This window comes from Hylobates moloch, unplaced genomic scaffold (genome assembly GCF_009828535.3).
Source record: "Hylobates moloch isolate HMO894 unplaced genomic scaffold, HMol_V3 SCAFFOLD_8, whole genome shotgun sequence".
NCBI classification, from domain to species: domain Eukaryota; kingdom Metazoa; phylum Chordata; class Mammalia; order Primates; family Hylobatidae; genus Hylobates; species Hylobates moloch.
The window spans coordinates 25668955-25690074 of record NW_026652283.1 but is presented as its reverse complement, the minus strand read 5'-3'; the positions used below and the strand labels follow the sequence as shown (position 1 = coordinate 25690074).

Here is a 21120-nt window from a genome sequence, read left to right as displayed (position 1 = left end):
GGAAGAAGGAGAAGAAGAAGAAAGAGGAGGAGGAGGAGGGGAAGAAGATTTACAAGTTTACGTTTATTTTGGACTTCAATCTTTGTCTTAAAAACAGTTTCTGAGATGAGCAGTTTCATGCAAAAGGTTCATTGGTGAGTGATCTGGGGAGAGACACCTGTAAGGAAGAAAACAAGGGAGGATTAGGCAGATGGAGAAGTGGGAGGAGTGGTTGTAACTGAGGCCCAGCTGATCCTACAGGTTGCCCTGGAGCTAGAGTGGTTCTTTAGAGTTTTCCCAAATTGGGGAAAGGAGCCAGGATATATATATCTTTACATATATATATCTTTTTTTTATATAAAGATATATATATATGTATTTTTTTTTGAGACGAGTCTCACTCTGTTGCCCAGGCTGGAGTGTGGTGGTGCAATCTCGGCTCCCTGCAAGCTCCGCCTCCCGGGTTCATGCCATTCTCCTGCCTCAGCCTCCCGAGTAGCTGGGACTACAGGCACCTGCCACCACGCCTGGCTAATTTGTTTGTATTTTTAGTAGAGACGGGGTTTCACCGTGTTAGCCAGGATGGTCTCTATCTCCTGACCTCATGAACTGCCCACCTCGGCCTCCCAAAATGCTGGGATTACAGGCGTGAGCCACCGCCCCAGCTGGGGCCAGGATTTTTTTATCCTTGCATGAGCCACACCCGGGAGGCATTGTAATCTTGGATCAGGGTGGTCCCCTGCAGCCAAGGGCAATTTCAAATGAAGGATGCACCTATAAGCCAGCAGCTTGGGAATGAGTACATCATCCCTGAAGATGAGATCAAGATGGAGACCATAATACCTACCTTCTCCTTACAGACACATTTATATTGGGACACATTCTCTTTTCATTCTTCTACTCATTGTATATCAGGGCAGTTTACAGAGCACCTTATTGCAGCTGTCCCAGTCTTTTTACATGTCTCCCCTACTTCCTTTTCTTTTGGTTTATTCACATTTATACAGTCAGATATCATTTTATAATTTTTTCCCTTTTTTTCTGTTACATATGCTGTATTCATCTGTTCTCACGCTGCTAATAAAGGCATACCCTAGGCTGGGTAATTTATAAAGGAAAGAGGTTTAATGGACTCACAGTTCCACATGGCTGAGGAGGCCTCATGGTCATGGTGGAAGGCAAATGAGAAGCAAAGGCATGTCTTACATGGCAGCAGGCAAGAGAGAATGAGAGAGCCAAGTGAAGGGGGAAACCCCTTACAAAGCCATCAGATCTCGTGAGACTTATTCACTACCACAAGAACAGTGTGGGGGAAACTGCCCCCATGATTCAATTATCTCCCACTGGGCCCTTCCCACAACATATGGGAATTATGCAAGCTACAATTCAAGATGAGATTTGGGTGGGACACAGCCAAACCATATCATATAGTGTTTTTCTGAATCTTTACAAATCTGCTTTTTTAAACCTATACATTCTGTTAGAATGCTATTATTTCATAGTAACTTTCTCCCATATAACCAATCTTTTCTTTCTTGTTGGTTAGAAAAAAATTTTTTGAATATTATTTACCATTTTGGTTTTCTCTACTTTCTAAGAATGTTTTAGTTAGAGTTATTGGTTGTAAACAACAGAAAATAAATCTGGCTCAGTTAAGGAGAAAAATAATTTTGGGAAGAGTTAAAGGTTGCACAATAAGCAAGAAAACTTACCAAACTTGGGCATGAAGCTAGACAGACAAAGCACAGCCAAGATCCTGCCCAAAGAGCCATTGGTGTAGGATGTTCTGCTGGCAATGATCCTGCGGGAGAGACAGCTGTGCTGCTGGTGTCAGCTGCCTCTGGATGCTAACTCTCATGCCTCTGAACTTACAATGTCTCTGTAGATAAAGTAACTATACTCATGTTACAGTCCATGCTCTAGCTACCAGAATTAAGGAGAAAGGCTGGGCCAGGCAGGGTGGCTCGTGCCTGTAATCCCAGCACTTTGGGAGGCAAGGCAGGTGGACTGCATGAGATCAGGAGTTCAAGACGAGCCTGACCTACATGGTGAAACCCCATCTCTACTAAAAATACAAAAACTTGCCAGGCGTGGTGTCAGTTGCCTATAATCCCAGCTACTCGGGAGGCTGAGGCAGGAGAATGGCTTGAAGCCAGGAGGTGGAGGTTGCAGTGAGCCGAGATTATGCCACTGCACTCTGGAAGACAGAGCAAGACTCCGTCTAAAAAAAAAAAAAGAAAAAGGAGAAAGGCTATCATTCCCCTGAAGCTTCCATGTAGTAAACAGAGACTGGCATTCCTTATATTTCCCTTTGTGACTCTCCCAAAGAGGAAGGTGGTCATATAATGAGCTATCAAAATAATAAATGACCATTAACACAAGACTCAAAAAATGCAAGAATTTTAGCTGGGCACGGTGGCTCACGCCTGTAATCCCAGCACTTTGGGAGCCTGAGGCCGGCAGATCACCTGAGGTTAGGAGTTTGAGACCAGCCTGGCCAACATGGCGAAACCCCGTCTCTACTAAAAATACAAAAATTAGCCGGGTGTGGTGGCAGGCGCCTGTAGTCCCAGCTACTCAAGAGGCTGAGGCAGGAGGGTCTCTGGAACACAGGAGGTGGAGGCTGCAGTGAGCCGCGATCATGCCATTGCACTCCAGCCTGGGAAAAGAATAAGACTCTGTCTCCAAAAAAAAGAAAGAAAGAAATGTAAGAATTTGTCAATAGTATCCCTTTAAGATAATTAGTTTTCAGAATGTTGGTATATTTGGATTCTTACATGTCACTTTTACTTGCCCCTCTGAAATGTTTATAATTTATGTTAGGAGAGCATCTTTTTAAAAATAATTAACTAATTAATTTGAAAAGTTTTGTAGGCAAGGTCTCGCTGCATTGCCCAGACTGGTCCTGAACTGGGTTCAACTGATCCTCTTACCTCGGCTTCCCAAAGTGCTCCAACTACAGGTGTGAGCCACTCAGATAAGAAAGCGTTTTTTATATAATCTGCTGTTCTATGTCCTTATTATACTCCACAACAACAGCATTTTTGTTTGTTTCTGTTTTTATTCTAGTCTGAGGTCTTATCAGATGTTACAAATGTGTTCTGTGGGGGAAAATAATATGTCTTTAATCATATAAAATGAGAAGTGCCATAAACTATAACTCTCTTTTGAACACAGTAGCTTATGAAAGGTTTTGAGAAATCCGGAAGTAAAGAGGTAGATGTAGGCTGGGCACACTGGCTCATACCTGTAATCCTGGCACTATGGGAGGCCGAGGCAGGAGGATCTCTTGAGGCCAAGAGTTCAGCAAAAATGGGACTGTGGCTCCCAGAATCCTGAGCCATCACTGGAATTCCTAGCTTCCTGCAAAAGAGCAGTGGCAGTGTGGTGTGAGAAGTCTCAGCAGCACAGCACTCATGGGATCTGGGCAATGTTCCTTTCCCGTTTGCTCCTCCAGCCTTAGGAGTTGGCAGCTTCCAGTACTTACTGATATCTGGGTAGCATCCATTCACCTTTTTGTCTCTTCAGCCCCACTAACACTTTTGCAAACTACCTGCTGTGTTAATGGCTCAGTGTTAGAAATACCTAGAGTGGTTTCTGTTGTTCTGACAGATAACTTAAATATACAAACATGGTATTTTCCCCCAAGAAAACATATTAACATCTTGTAGGACTACAGTATTTTGCACACCATAGTTTAGGAAATACCTAGAGTTATTTATATTGTTCTGACTAGACACTGAAATATACTAACATGGTACTTTCCCCCCAGAAAACCTATTGACTTTTATGATGATATTCTGTATGACATAATTTATTTAGGAAATGCAAATAGCCCAAATCTCCTTCACTTTTGTTTTCTAGTTGTTTTTTTCTGCAAATAGGCACTTTGACTACTATACTACTATTATTATTCACATTATGTTACTTTTTTTTTTTTGAGACAGAGTCTCACTCTGTTGCCCAGGCTGGGGTACCGTGATCATGGCTCACTGCAGCCTCAACCTCCTGGGCTCAAGCAATCCTCCCACATCAGCCTCCTGAGTAGCTGGGAAGATCACTTGAGACCAGGAGTTCAGGACCAGCCTGGGCAATGCAGCAAGACCTTTTTTTAATTAATTAATTAATCAATTACTTTTTAAAAGATGCTTCCCTAACATAAAAATACAAATACCATGGTATTTTTAGTAGAGACAGGGTTTTGTCCTGTTGCCCAGGCTGGTTTCAAACTTCTGAGCTCAAACAACCTGCCTGCCTCGGCCTCCAAAAGTGCTGGGATTACAGGTGTGAGCCACCACGCACAGCATATTACATATTTTTAAACAAAGTTTCACTTAAATTCTATATTCCATATACATGTTCCACCCAAGAATTCTTATTGATACCTATAAAATCAAATATCAAGCTTATTTTATTCACCATCATTCTGTCTACTGATATATGGATATAACTCTCAACCAACCCATTTATTTATTCTTGAGATAACTTATATGCAGTAACGTGCATAAGTCTTACATGTACAGCTTAATGAATTTTTACATAAGCATTAACTAAAGATACAGACATTTCCAGCATTCCACAAAGCTTCCTCATGAAACACCACTGTACCTCCACCAGAATGTCAACACCAAGTTTTGGTGAGGATGCAGAGCAAATGGAACTCTCATACATTGCACATGGGAATGCAAATTTGTACACCACTTTGGAAAAATTTTTGTCAGTATCTACAAAGCCAAACATATGCACACTCGTTGAACCAGCAATTCCACTCTTGAGTATTCATTTTAATACTTCATTAAAAATGATGACTATCTGAATTTTACCACAGATTAGTTCTGCTTGTTTTTGAACTACATACAAATGAAATCATATGATATATTATTTTTATGTCTATCTTCTTTCAATATTTTGTATGTGAGATTCATCTATGTTGTTGAATGTGGTTTGTTCATTTTTCTTTCTGTATCATTATTTTATCACTATCATTCATTCACAATTTATTTATTCATTCGACTCATGATGAACATTTGAATTTTTATCAGGTTAGGGCCATTACTGTAATTGCTATGAACACATTCATCCATGTCTTTTGGTGGATATAAGCACTCCCTTATGTGGTGTTCATACTCAAGAGTGGAATTGCTGGTTCAATGAGTGTGCATATGTTTGGCTTTGTAGATACTGACAAAAATTTTTCCAAAGTGGTATACAAATTTGCATTCCCATGAGCAATGTATGAGAGTTCCATTTGCTCTGCATCCTCACCAAAACTTGGTGTTGACATTCTGGTGGAGGTACAGTGGTGTTTCATTATGGTTTATATTTGGCTTCTTGATACCTAAGCATGATGAACACCTTTTACATTTAGTGGCCGTATGGATATTCTCTTTCTTTGAGGTACACATTTCCACTTATTTAAGAATATTGAGTTGTCTGTCTTTTTATCATTAATTTGTAGGTGTTTCTTACAGGAGGAGCCTTTGAAAAGTTCATGGAAAATGTGTATTATGAAAAAAAACTATGCATGGATTTATTTGTTTTTGCACCAAAATAAACTCATACTAACTTAATATAACATGTCTGAACAGGATCTAGTTTGAAGTCCTAAGAAGGATAAGGTATCAATTTGAAAAGAGCCCTTATCAGAGCAACATGAATTCAGCTAAAACTAAAGAAATAACAAGACATCAAATTTATGGTGAAGCTTAAGTGGAAGAACAGTGAAATTATTGATGTTTTACAAAAAGTTTATGGGTACAATGCTTCAAAGACATTAGCAGCTTACAAATGGATAACTCATTTTAGGAGGGATGAGGTGATATTGAAGATGAAGCCTGCAACAACACACCATTCACATCAATTTGCAAGGAAAAAATGTAATTTTCTTCATGCCCTAATTGAAGAGGACTGACAGTTAACAGCAGAAACAATAGCCAACACTATAGACATCTCAGCTGGTTCAGCTAACACAATTCTGACTAAAAAATTAAAGTTGAACAAACTTTCCACTGGATAGGTGCCAGAACCATTGTGCCCAGATCAGCTGCAGACAAGAGCAGAGCTTTCAATGGAAATTTTAAACAAGTAGGATCAAGATCCTAAAACATTTAATCAAAGAATTGTAATAGGAGATGAAACATGGTTTACCAGTACAATCCTGAAGACAAAGCACAATCAAAGCAATAGCTACCAAGAGGTGAAAGTGGTCCAGTCAAAGCAAAAGTGGACTGGTCAAGAGTAAAGGAGGGCTGAGCACAGTGGCTCATACCTGTAATCCTAGCACTTTGGGAGACCAAGGCAGGGGGATCACTTCTCAGAAATTCTAGACAAGCCTGACAACATAGTAAGACCTTGTCTCTACAAAAAAATTTAAAAATTAGCCAGCCATGGTGGTGTGTGGCTATAGTCCCAGCTACTTGGGTGGCTGAGGTGGGAGGATCGCTTGAGCCCAGGAGGTTGAAGCTGCAGTGAGCCGTGATCATGCCACTGTGCTCCAGCCTGAGTGACAGAGCAAAACCCTGTCTCAGGAAAAAAAAAAAAAAAAAAAAAACAACAACAAAGAGCAAAGGTGATGGCAACATTTTTGGGGGATGCTCGACGCACTTTGCCTATTGACTTTCTGAAGGACCAAAGAATGACAATATTGCCAGGCATGATGGCTCAACGCCTGTAATCCCAGCTGCTTGAGAGGCTGAGGCAGGATAATCGCTTCAATCTGAGAGGCAGAGGCTGCAGTGAGATGAGATCACGCCAGTGCACACTAGTCTGGGCGACAGAGTGAGACTTTGTCTCAAAAAAAAAAAAAAAATGACAATATTATGACAATGCTTATTGTCAGAGTTTTGAGAAAGTTAGCCAGTTAGCAGAAAAATGCCTGGAAAGCTTCACCAGAGAGTTCTTCTCCACCACGACAATGCTCCTGCTCATTCCTCTTATCAGTCAAGGGAGATCTGTGAGCATTTTGATGAGAACTCATTAGACATCTACCTTACAATCCTGATTTAGTTCCTTCTTACTTCTTTTTGCCTCAAAAAAATCTTTAAAGGGCACCAATTTTTCTTCAGTTGATAATGTAAAAAAGACTGCATTGACATGGTTAAATTCCCAGGATCCTCAGTTCTTTAGGGGTGGACTAAATGGCTGGTATCACTGCTTACAAAAATATCTTGAGCCTGATGAAGTATGTTGAGAAATAAAGTTTATGTTTTATCTTTTAATTCCATTTTCCATGAAGTTTTGGAGTCCCCTTGCATAGTCTATGTATGAGTTTTTTTATTGGATATATGTATTAAAGATATTTTCTCTCAAGGCCAGGTACAGTGGCTCACACCTGTAATCCCAGCAGTTTGGGAATCCGAGGCAGGCAGAGCACTTGAGGCCAGGAGTTCGAGACCAGCCTGGCCAACATGGCAAAACCACATCTCAAATGAAAATACAAAAATTAGTGGGTGTGGTGGTGTGACTGCAATCCCAGCTATTCAGTAGCCTGAGGTGCAAGAATTGCTTGAACCCAGGGGGCAGAGGTTGCAGTGAGCTGAGACTGCCACTGCACTCCAGCCTGGGCAATAGAGCAAGACTTTATCTCAAAAATATATATCTATGTCTATAACTATCTTCTCTCAGTCCATTGCTTTTCCACTCAATTAATTCTGTCTTTTGATAAACAGAAGTTCTTATTTTTTGAGACAGGGTCTCACTCTGTCACCCAGGCTGAAGTGCAGTGGCCCAATCATGGCTCACTGTAGCCTCGACCTCCTGGGCTCAAGCTAATCTCCCACCTCAGCCTCCTGAATAGCTGGGACCACAGGCATGTGCCACCACACCTGGCTAAGTTTTAAAAAATGTTTTGTACAAATGGAGTCTTGCCATGTTGCCCAGGCTGGGTCTTGACCTCCTGGGCTCAAGCTATCCGCCCACCTTGGCCTCCCAAAGTGTTGGGATTTCAGGTGTGAGCCAACACACCCAGCCTGAAGTTCTTAGTTTTACTGAAGTATAATTTATCAGTCTTTTCTATTACAGATAGCACATTTCTGTCCTGCCTATGATATTTTTCTCTACACTAAGGTCATGAAGATATTTTCCTATATTTTCTTCCAGAGCTTTATTTGCACTGGTCTAAACCTACATCTAGGTCTTTGACCATCTCAAATTAATTTTTTATGGTATGCAGTAGGAATGAGGGTTAACTTTTTTCCATATTGAAACCCAGTGGACCTGGCACCATTTATTGAAAAGACCATCCTTTCCCCTGCTGAATTGTGGTGGTGTCTTTCTTATAAATCATGTGACTCTTTTCATGCAGATCTGTCCCAGGATCAGCATTCTGTTCCACTGATCTGCATGTCTATTCTTGAACCAATATTGTACAGTCTTAGTTATTATAGTTTCAAAGTCAATCTTGTTATTTCTTGGCCCTTTGCATTTCAATGTATATATTTTCAAGGAGAATCTTCAGTCTAGTTAAATGTAATTACCAAAAATGCTTGGGTTTAAGTGTACCATCTTTCTACTCCTTGTTTGTCCCATCTGTTTTTTATTCCTTTATTTCACTCTTCGTGCCTTGTTTTGTATCAAACTATTGTTATTTCATTTTTCTCCTCTATCAGCTATTAGAACTACAGGTGTGTGCCACAGTGCCTGGCTTCATTTTTTTTTTCTTTTTTTTTTTTGAGACAGAATCTTGCTCTGACACCTAGGCTGGAATGCAGCGGCACGATCTTGGCTCACTGCAACCTCTGCCTGCCAGGTTCAAGCAATTCTCATGCCTCAGCCTCCCAAGCAGCTGGGATTACAGGCATGTGCCACCATGCCCTGCTAATTTTTGTATTTTTAGTAGAGATGGGGTTTCACCATGTTGGCCAGGCTGGTCTTGAACTCCTGGCATTTGCCCACCTTGGCCTCCCAAAAGGCTAGGATTACAAGCGTGAGCCATGGCACCTGGCCTGTGCCTGGCTTTCTATTAGCTTTTTCAACAACTTTATTGAAATATAATTCATATATCATGTAATTCACCCATTTACAGTATATAATTCAATGGCTTTTAGTCTATTCAAAAAGTTGTGCATCCATCACCTCAATTCTTTCACATTTTCATTGCCACAAAAAGAAATCCTGCAGCCCTTAGTTATCATCTTCAATTCCCCCATATCCCCTAGTCCTAGATAACCACTAAACTAATTTTCTAACTCTATAGGGTTGCCTATTCTGGACATTTTATATAAACATTTAGAAAAATGTACACAATGGGTATTCGTGTGATATTATCTGAGTGTGTGTGTATATATAAGAGAGTAAGAAAGAAAAAAGAGAAACTTCTGAATAACACATGGAGTGAGGAAAGAGTGGGAAGAGAGAAAAAGTGGGCATAAATTTCTATATTTTCATGAGTGTGGACAATCGTGCACTGAAAGATCAGATTTACGTTTATAAGAAAAAAAAACTCCATTAAAAAGTGGGTAAAGGACATGGGCAGACATTTTTTCAAAAGAAGACATATATGCAGCCAATAAGCATATGAAAAAAAGCTCAACATCACTAATCAATAGAAAAATGCAAATCAAACCCACAAGGAGATACTATCTCACACCAGTCTGAATGGCTCTCACTAAAAAGTCAAAAAATAACAGGTGCTGGTGAGGCTGCAGAGAAAAAGGAGCACTTATACACTGTTGGCAGGAGTGTAAATTAGTTCAACCATTGTGGAAAGCAGTGTGGCGATTCCTCAAAAAACCTAAAAACAAAACTACCACTTGACCCAGCAATCCCATCGATGGGTATATACCCAGAGGATAAATTGTCCTATCATAAAGACATATGCATGCATACATTCAAGGCAGCACTGTTAATAACAGCAAAGACATGAAATCAACCAAAATGCCCATCGATGGTAGACTGGACAAAGAAAATGTGGTACATATATACCATGGAATACTATGCAGCCATTAAAAAGAACAAGATCATGTCCTTTGCAGGAATGTGAATGGAGCTGGAGATCATTATCCTTAGCAAACTAACACAGGAACAAAAAGTCAAATACCACATGTTCTCACTTATACATGGGAACTAAATGATGTGAACACATGGACACAGAGAGGGCGACAATAGATACTAGGGCCTGCAGGAGGGTGAAGGGTGGAGGGTGGGAGGAGGGAGAGGATCAGAAAAAATAACTAAAGGGTATGAGGCTAACCTGGGTGACAAAATAATCTGTACAACAAACTCCGATGACACAAGTTTACCCATGTAACAAACCTGTACATGTACCCCGTACTTAAAAGTTAAAAAAAAGAAATCAGATTTATAAATTAAGATACTGAATTCCAGGTTCTTGGTAAAGTTTCTTAAAAGAAACTAACATTGAACAGATGTGCTGACAATCCTAAGTATAAAAATTTTGGTTCTCAAATATCCACTGAAGAAAGACTAGTACATATTTTGGCACTGTAATAAGAATCAACAAGCTGAAACCAGTTTTTTCCTTCAAAATACTTCTAAGGAAATGTGTACCTCAGCCACTCCTATCCTTTTTTCTAGAAGGTAAATAAAGATGACTGATGCAATTGGTGATTAAAAGCCTGTATTGTTCTTAAATGGACAAAAAAGGCCTTGTAAGGATTTTTAGTTTCATTATTTATAATTATTTTTTCTTCTTATTTCAAGGAAGTGCCAAGCTTGTTCCTACCTTAGAGTCTTTGCACTTGCTGTTCCCACTGAATGAGTCCTGGTTCTTGGCTCAGTGGTTTCCTCTAACGATCAAAGTATTGAGGGCCAGGTGCAGTGGCTCATGCCTGTAATCCCAGCACTTTGGGAGGCTGAGGTGGGCTGATCACTTGAGGTCAGGAGTTCGAGACCAGGCTGGTCAACATGGCGAAACCCTGTCTCTACAAAAAATACAAAAATTACCTGGGCATGGTGGTACATGCCTGTAATCCCAGCTGAAGCATGAGAATCGCTTGAACCCAGGAGGCAGAGGTTGCAGTGAGCCAAGATCGTGCCACTGCACTCCGGCCTGGGCAACAGACTGAGACTCTGTCTCAAAAAAAAGAAGTACTGAGCTCATATGCCACCTCCAAAGATAAGCCTTTCCATTTAACTATATCTAAGTCTTCCCCACTTCTCACCATCTCTTCCCATCTCCTGTACCCAATCATCCTGTTTTATTGTCTTCTTAGCTGTTATTTAGACTATCTGAAATTGTCTTTTTTATGTATTTATTGATGGAATAAATGTTCTTCTCCTCTCTCTATAATGTCATTTCTATAAGAGCAAGAACCTTGTCTGACGTATCCATTGCTGTATCCCAGCAGTGCCTGCATACAATAGGGGCTACAATAAATATCCGCTGGATAAATTAATATATAAAAGAACTTTTCTAGTATCCTCAATTTTTCAGGCCACTGTGCTGAACTCTCTACAATATTGTCTCTGCCCTATTATCATATTAAGGCAACAAAACAAAATACAGTCAACAGAAAATTAAATAAACTCAACAATTAAATAATGCATGCTTTGTTCAAGGAAAGTCAAAGTTCAATATCATACACTTTTTAATTAATTTTTTTTTTTGAGACAGAGTCTCGTTCTGTTGCCCAGACTGCAGTGCAGTAGTGGGATCTTGGCTCACTGAAACCTCCGCTTCCCGGGTTCAAGCAATTCTCCTGCCTCAGCCTCCTGAGTAGCTGGGACTACAGGCATGCACCACGACTACTGGCTAATTTTTGTATTTTTAGTGGAGACAGGGTTTTGCCATGTTGGCCAGGCTGGTGTCAAACTCCTGACCTCAGGTGATCCACCCACCTCGGCCTCCCAAAGTGCTGGGATTACAGGCATGAGCCATTGCGCCCAGCCTCATACACTTATTTATTAATTCTATAAATCTTAATTTGGCGAAGTCTAAGACCATGTAAGAGACTGAGCTTTTATGATGTTTCTGATTTCTACACTTACAAGACATAAATGAAATTTGTAGATTTAGAATGACATATTGGGAAGTGCCTTATCTGGAATCACAGGAACTGCCCCCGCACAGGCTCTGGGTCAATGGACAATTAACTTCTGAGCCTCAGTTTACTCTCGGGAATAAACTCAATTTACCCTTAGGGATACTATCTTAGTCTGATTTGTGCTGCTATAACAGAATACTACAGACTGGGTAATTTTAAGTGAATAGAAATTTATGTCCTCATAGTTCTGCAGGCAGGGAAGTTCAAGATCAAGGGACCAGCATCTGATGAAGGTCTTCTTGTTATGACATCCCATAGCAAAAGGTGGAAAAGCAAGAGACCTTGAGAGACAACGAGAAACAAATGGGGTGCCAAACTCATCCTTTTATGAGGAACCCCGTCCTGCAGTAATGAACCCACCCCCACAATAATGTCGTTAATACATTTATGAGAGCTCTCATGGCATAATCACCTCTTAAAGGTTCCACCTCTTAGTACTGTTACAATGGCAATTAAATTTCAACATGACTTTTGGAGTGGACATTCAAACCATAGCAGATACCTACCCCACAACAACTACCAGGGATGTTGTGAGCCTTAAGAAATAAAGCAAACCGGTCTGGAATAGTGACTCACACCTGTAATCTCCGCACTTTGGGAGTACAAGGCAGGCAGATCACTTGAGCTCAGGAGTTCAAGAACAGCCTGGGCAATATGGTGAAACCCTGTGTCTACAAAAAATACTACAAATTAGCAGGCCAGGCGTGGTGGCTCGCGCCTATAATCCCAGCACTTTGCGAGGCCAAGGTGGGCAGATCACGAGATCAAGAGATTGAGACCATCCTGGACAACATGGTGAAACTCTGTTTCTACTAAAAATACAAAAATTAGCTGGACATGGTGGCACATGCCTGTAGTCCCAGCCACTTGGGAGGCTGAGGCAGGAGAACTACTTGAACCCAGGAGGTGGAGGTTGCAGTGAGTCGAGATCGTGCCACTGCACTCCAGCCTGGTGACAGAGAGAGACTCTGCCTCAAAAAAAAAAAAAAAAAAAAAATTAGCTGGGCATGGTGGTGCACCTGTGGTCCCTGCTACTTGGGAGGCTTAGGCAGGAGAATCACTTGAGTGCCACTGCACTCCAGCCTAGGCAATGGGAGTGAAACTCTGTCTAAATAAATAAATAATAAAGCAAACCAATTATAAATAACATTTACTGGTCATTTAGTACCAGACTAAATCCTTTACATTTATTATTAATAAAAGCCACATAGGATCATGTAGTTTACATTAATAATAAATGTAAAGGATTTAGTAAGTATTTAGCAGTATGTTATTGTTATTTTGTATGTATGGTAACTGTGACATGGAGTGATGATGGGACTTAACCACGGTCACATGATGTGTAAGTGGTGGTATAGCTAAGGTTCAAACCCAGGGCCTGTGCTCTCACCCATTGTTCTTTACGTTTTCCATATAGTAAAGAGTTTTTCAAGGATGATTTGTCAAGAATGCTTTGACCAAGAAGTTCTTGCAGCAATAATCAGGAGTACGCTTAGTAAGATTCTGCCTTTCCTAAACTCAACTCATGGCTACTAAACCTAAAGCCAATGCTACTGGTATTCTCAATAGCTGCATCTGATTCCCAGCAAAGTCATGAGACTAAAATGCAATGCTGAGTGATCCTATATGTCCCAGGTTCTGCGTAGTGTGCTTTACTTGGCAACAATTCCCTTGCTTTGCTTTAGCCAAACTGAAAAAAAAAAAAAAAAAAAAAACTGACATTGCACTTAAATCTCAAGTCTGAAAAAGCCTTTCTGAATTCCTATGGATCAACTGTTATTAGAATAAGTACAAATCAAGGGAATTAAGTTTAATCCATCTAATAAATAAAGAAAGCCTTAGCCAGGGTTAGGGGGAGATCTGTTCCAGCAGTGTTCTAAGGAAGAATAGGTATTTACTGTACTCTTTGATTACTTGCTGACGCATTTAGAATAAGCCAGTGTCAGAGAGCATTCTATGTGAGGATGGAACTTAACTGTCTTCTAAAATTACAATGCATATTTAATCTCTTATTGGATTTTTTTTCTTTGGAAGGGACTTGTTCTCAATAATTTCTTCATTGTGCTGAGAACAATAATTTTAAGATTATGGATATAACCATGGTATCTAGGAGTTTTCTTACATTTTTGGCTCTGGCAGAAGAAAATCGTAATTGAAGAAAAATTCTCCAACTTTTGCCAATTTGGGATCTGAAAAATATAAATATAATTAATGTAAAAAGTCTGGATAATTCTAACAAAAAATGTACCTGTTTTACTCTCAGAAGAGTTATGTGATTTACGAGGGTCACCTATATTGTAAGAATTCTTTTTATTTGTTTAAGTAGAGATGGGGGGGTTTCACCATGTTGGCCAGGGTGGTCTTGAACTCCTGGCCTCAAGTAATCTGCCTGCCTCGGCCTCCCAAAGTGCTGGGATTATAGGCATGAGCCACTGTGCCATCCCAAGAAATGTTTTTAAATATGCTTTGTTTTTATAAAATTTGGGTTGGTATTGATGGGTTCCATTAAGCAATATTTCAAAAATAACAATTGTTAATATTATCACTGGTCTCACCATAAATATATCAGAAAAGTCTCTAAATATTGGGAAGCTGTCAAGCTCATAGGGAGGATACAAGTTTTCCAAAATTCCAATTTTCACTTGAAAACTCAAATTTTTTTCACTAGCAAACAATATTGTTCAGTTGTGTTTCCAGAAGTGACAGGAATACTTGCTTCATTTTATGAGATAAAATGATAGGATGGTCTGGTTATAAGTTTAGTTTACTTCAATATTTGGTGTTAATGGCTCTCAAAGCTAAAAAAGATCCTGCAGAGAAGTATGGATTCAAATGGAAGGGTTAGCTTCACTTACTAAATCAGAGTATTAATTTTTCAGTCCATTCACCGATTAAAAAGATATGTTAATTACCCTGATCTAATCACTACAGTATATGTATTGAAACATCACTATGTACCCCATGAATATGTACAATTATTATTTGTCCAGTTATAAAAACAAAACAAAAAAGAAAGAGGAGCAAAAAAGGGAGATTTTTGTTTAAGTAATAAATTTATATTTTCTTCGATGTCAATAAATTACTCTTGGAAGCAATAAAAGGTTTTGCATGTTCATATTTTAAACAAATAGGTTCAAAACTACCTTTTTGAAAATATTTAAAAATAGAGCAGATAAATTTGTTTTAGCCACATTTTAAATCTTCAGATAGGAGAGTTTTATAGATGGACATACATCATTTTTGACAATAAACTCTTGTAACAATGGAAATATTTCCAAATATCTGTTGTCAAAATGCCTTTTATCTTGGGAGATTTTTTCAAAATGCGGATATATATTTTCTCACTCATTGTAAAGTGTTCCCTTTTCCTGAAACATTAAACATGTTTTGGTATACATTTGTTTTATTTTGTTTCTCATTTTTATTTCCATACAATCACTATGAATCAGTTTTACAGTGTTATAAAAAAAGTTAAATACTATATACACCTATTATATGATCCAGCCATTCTACTACTTTGGTATTTACCTAAGAGAAATTAAAGCTTAAGTCCATACAAATACTTGTATGTAAATGTTCATAGCCACTTTATTTGTGTTGGGCAAAAATTAGAAACAACCCAAATGTCTGGCAACAGGTAAACTGATAATGGTTTAGCCATACAGTGAAATATGTCACAGTAACAAAGATCTAAGTAACAAAAAGGTATGACCTATTGATACATATAAAGTACATACTGTAGATTCCATTTATATAAAACTCTAGAAAATGCAAACTAATCTATAATGACAGAAGGAAGATTAGTGGTTGTCTGGGGTAGGGAAGCAGGAGCAAGTAGGGGAGAGAAGAGAGAATTTCATAGGGGTATGAGAAAACTTTTGAGGGTGATGAATATATTTATCATCTTGATTGTGTTGGTTTCATTGGTATATACATATGTCAAACTCATCAAATTGTACAGTTCAAATAGGTGCAGTTCATTGTATGTCAATTGTACCTCAATTTAAAAATGAAATGAAAAAACTACAATGAGTTACCACTATACACCCACTAGAATGGCTAAAGTTAAAAGACTCTGCCCACTGCTGGTGAAGGTGTGGGGCATCTGGAACTCTCATACACTGCCGATGAGAACGCAAAAGGGTACAATGACTTTGGAAAATAGATTGGCACTTTCTTGAAAACTTAAAACACTTTTGCCAAATATCCCAGCCATTCCACTCCTACATATTTATTCAAGAAATATGGGAACATGTCCACACAAAGACTTGTATATGAATATTCATAGCAGCTTTATTCATAATAGCCCAAACCTGGAAATAGCCCAAATGTCCATCAACAGATCAACGGATAAACACATTTGATAGGTCTATTAAATGGGATACACTATTCAACAATAAAAAGATTGATACACCAACGAGATATATAAATCTCAAAATCATTATACTTAATGAAAGTAGCCAGACCGAAAAAAAAAATACATGCTGTATTATTCCATTTATATAAAATTCTAGAAAATGCAAACTAACCTATCAGAAAGCAAATCAGGAGTTACCTCGGGATAGAAGGAAGGATAAAACTAAAAGCAGGAGGAAACTTTTCGGGTTGATGAAATGTTTGTCGTCTTGATTTTTATAATGGTTTCATAGATATATGTCAAAACTTACCAAATGTGGAAGGTTGAGGTGGCAGTGAGCTATGACTGTGCCACTGCACTCCAGCCTGTGTGGCAGAGCGAGACCGTCTTAAAAACAAAAACAAACAAAAACTTAGCAAATTGTGCACTACACACACATACAAACACATATGTAGTTTATTGTCATCAATTAAACTTCAATAAATCTGTAAACAAACAAAAAACTGGAATATGATGGTTGCTAAATGCTATCAATGAATACTTCGGGGGAAAAAGGAAAGCCTAAGCATATTAATCATTGACTGAAGGCAAAGTGTGAAAGCTAGAAGGCCTCTTTGGCAGCAGATGCTCATCTCTTGCAGTCTGGAGGCAGAAAAAACTGAGGATCAGATTCAGCCTTTAATTCCAAGAGTAGTGAACAAGCTCTAGAAATATATGATTCTCAACTCAGACAAGTTGGCTTCATCAAGGTCAGGGAGGGTATTGATGGGAAGGACTGTGATCTTAAGACTTGGAATGGTTCCTCTTGGTTAATATGCTGAAAATCTTGAATCGCAATTCCCCTGATTCCTCTGGGCTGGCACAAGCAGCCTTCTCCTCTCCCTCTCTTAAAGGTTAGCTCTACCCATTTCCTGGAAGATGATGCGAAGTCCTCTGCTTTGCAAGATAAATGCCACCACCCACCCACCCACCTCTGCCCAGGATACCCACCTGATATACTTTGGATGTGTGTCCCCACCCAAATCTCATATAAAAAATCCCCAATGTTGGAGGTAGTCCATGGTCATAGGTGATTGGATCACGGTGGCAGATTTCTCATGAATGGCTTAGCACCATCATCTTGGTACTGTCATCACAATAGTGAGTGAGCTCTTGTAAGATCTGGTCATTTAAAAGCATCTCCCCCTCATTCTCTTGCTCCTGCTCTGGCCATGTGATATGCCTGCTCCCCCTTCACCTTCTGCCATGGTTGTAAGTTTCCTGAGGCCTCCCCAGAAGCCAAGCACTTGTTAGCATTGTGCTTCCTGTACAGCCTGCAGAAACGTGAGCCAATTAAACCTCTTTTCTTTATCAATTACCTAATCGCAGGTATTTCTTTACAGCAATGTGAGAACAGAGTAATGCAACTCCCACCTCATATACTGGCTACCCAATAAAAAACTAGGATCAATCATGATATAACACAGGTTGGGGGTGCTGGGCCTGTTATGGATGAAAAGGTGCTGCAGGTCCTAGTTAAGATGTAGTGGCAGGAGCTGAGAAAATACACAAGAGACTGGAACATGAAAATGCAGTCAAGGAGAATAATGTTGGATAAGGGAGAGTATATCGACATAGGGATGGATCATTCTCCTGTCATATTACATTCAACATCTTGGATAACAACTGGTTCATAAAATTTCAAAAAATGTAACAATCTTGTGAGATTTGATGAGAATAAATCCATCTTGTGAGAGCTGGTTCTAGACACCAGTAGGTAAGGCTGATCGTTGATGTTGGTACCAAACTACGCTACCTGATGGCAACGGGAATAACAGGATCCCCAAACAAAAGGTGCCTGGTGGCAAATCTAAACCATCAGAACCAAAATAGGCTTAATTACTGTAATAACGGCAAAGTCTGAGTACCAAGTAATGGAGCTTCTGACCCTCGGAGAGCTATGAAGATTAAGAAAACATGAGTCCCTAAGGGCAAGACAGATGGGCAGCATTGCAATCAACGGAATCAATTAAATGGGATGCTATTCAAAAATAAAAAGATCGATGCACTAACAATATGTGTAAATCTCAAATTATTGTACTTAATGAAAGAACCCAGACACAAAGAGTACATGCCATATGATACACAACAAAGATAGCTGACTAAAAGCCTGAGAGCACTTCCCAACAAAAAGTCATGATCTCTTCCCTGTTTCAGAACTTGAGACTTTTTCAGATTCAGAACCCAATGACTGAACAACAATAAGGATCTTGTGTGAGAAAAACCCTATAATGCAAGTGTTTACAATGATTCTCTCATACCTATCCCAAAGAGATTTGTGGCCATTTACTCAGGTTACTGTATACAACGGAAAGAGACAAGCCAAGGCATTTTGAGGAGTTTGTTGGTGGTAGTCTGTTTTGACGTTAATACCTAAGAATTAATGCAGAATTAATTCAAAGGGGCATTATCATGGCCACCTTGTTGGGGAAAAGGGTTATGGTTGCCAGATGATACATGGGGTCCTTGCAAAGATCCCACTCACAGTAGGTCCACTGGTTTCATGACCCATCAGTGATTATTTCCCTGGTCACTGACTTTGTAGTTAGCACAACCCCCACATTGGTTTCTTAACCAATGGCGTAAGAGCTACGGAAGTGGGGAAAGCCAAGTGGAGACTCTGAAACTGTCCCTCTAATCCCGTCTCAGCCAATATAGTAAATTTTAAAAGAAAACGGCATTGACAATATTGTACATAAAAGACAAATATTATAAATAATTGTAAAAATGTAAAAAATTATATTGTAAATTAAAAACAATATTGCCTGGGACTATGGTAGATATTAAAGTCATCCTTAAAGACCCAAAAGTTGCAGGCACTGTGATCCCCATCAAGTGCCTACTTAATTCACTGGTCTGACCCTATAAAAACCAGATATGTCTTAAAGGATGATACTGGACTCCTGCTCATCTATCAACTGATTTACACTCCATAAAAATACCATGAGGTCTTTTTTTGATTGGTAGGCTATTAATTATTGCCTCAATTTCAGAGCCTGTTATTGGTCTATTCCGGGATTCAACTTCTTCCTGATTTAGTCTTGGGAGGGTGTATGTGTGCAGGAATTTATCCATTTCTTCTAGATTTTCTAGTTTATTTGCGTAGAGGTGTTTATAGTATTCTCTGATGGCAGTTTGTATTTCTGTGGGATTGGTGGTGATATCCCCTTTATCATTTTTATTGCATCTATTTGATTCTTCTCTCTTTTCTTCTTTATTAGACTTGCTAGCAGTCTATTAATTTTGTGATCTTTTCAAAAAAGCAGCTCCTGGATTCACTGATTTTTTGAAGGGTTTTTCGTGTCTCTATTTCCTTCAGTTCTGCTCTGCTCTCAGTTATTTCTTGCTTTCTGCTAGCTTTTGAATGTGTTTGCTCTTGCTTCTCTAGTTCTTTTGTGATGTTAGGGTGTCCATTTTAGATCTTTCCTGCTTTTTCTTGTGGGCATTTAGTGCTATAAATTTTCCTCTACACACTGCTTTGAATGTGTCCCAGAGATTCTGGTATGTTGTGTCTTTGTTCTCACTGGTTTCAAAGAACATCTTTATTTCTGCCTTCATTTCGTTATGTACTCAGTACTCATTCAGGAGCAGGTTGTTCAGTTTCCACGCAGTTGAGCGGTTTTGAGTGAGTTTCTGAATCGGAGTTCTAATTTGATTGCACTGTGGTCTGAGAGAAAGTTGGTTATAATTTGTTTTTTTTTTTTTGAGACAGAGTCTCGCTGTTGCCCAGGCTGGAGTGCAGTGGCGTGATCTCGGCTCACCGCAGGCTCTGTCCCCCGGGGTTCACGCCATTCTCCTGCCTCAGCCTCCCGAGTAGCTGGGACTACAGGCGCCCGCCACCTCGCCCGGCTAATTTTTTTGTATTTTTAGTAGAGACGGGGTTTCACTGTGTTAGCCAGGATGGTCTCGATCTCCTGACCTCGTGATCCGCCCGCCTCGGCCTCCCAAAGTGCTGGGATTACAGGCGTGAGCCACTGCACCTGGCCAATTTCTGTTCTTTTACATTTGCTGAGGAGTGCTTTACTTCCAACTATGTGGTCCATTTTGGAGTAAGTGCGATGTGGTGCTGAGAATAATGTATATTCTGTCGACTTGGGGTGGAGAGTTCTGTAGATGTCTATTAGGTCCACTTGGTGCAGAGCTGACTTCAATTCCTGGATATCCTTGTTAACTTTCTGTCTCGTTGATCTGTCTAATGTTGACAGTGGGGTGTTAAAGTCTCCCATTGTGTGGGAGTCTAAGTCTCTTTGTAAGTCTCTAAGGACTTGCTTTATGAATCTGGGTGCTCCTGTATTGGGTGCATACATATTTAGGATAGTCAGCTCTTCTTGTTGAATTGATCCCTTTACCTGTATAATGGCCTTGTCTCTTTTGATCTTTGTTGGTTTATATTCTGTTTTATCAGAGACTAGGATTGCAACCCCTACCTTTTTTTATTTTCCATTTGCTTGGTAGATCTTCCTCCCTCTCTTTATTTTGAGCCTATGTGTGTCTCTGCACGTGAGATGGGTTTCCTGAATACAGCACAATGATGGGTCTTGACTCTACCCAATTTGCCAGTCTGTGTCTTTTAATTGGAGCATTTAGCCCATTTACATTTAAGGTTAATATTGTTATGTGTGAATTTGATCCTGTCATTAGGATGTTAGCTGGTTATTTTGCTCGTTAGTTGATACAGTTTCTTCCTAGCATTGATGATCTTTACATTTTGACATGTTTTTGCAGTGGCTGGTACTGGTTGTT

The 21120-nt window shown here is 39.5% G+C and overlaps 1 protein-coding gene across 1 annotated transcript in view; it reads right to left on the bottom strand.

Moving 5' to 3' along the window:
* Positions 1-10: 10 nt before the first annotated feature.
* MED21 (mediator complex subunit 21) overlaps positions 11-21120 on the bottom strand; it is a 40173-nt gene continuing 19063 nt past the window's right edge. Inside the window, exons 9-12 of the transcript XR_009214604.1 lie at positions 16649-16725; positions 14104-14170; positions 10661-10859; positions 11-2657 (exon numbers count right to left, since the gene is read on the bottom strand). The gene's annotated coding sequence lies outside the window, so the exon portion shown is untranslated. The remainder of the gene's footprint in view (positions 2658-10660; positions 10860-14103; positions 14171-16648; positions 16726-21120) is intronic.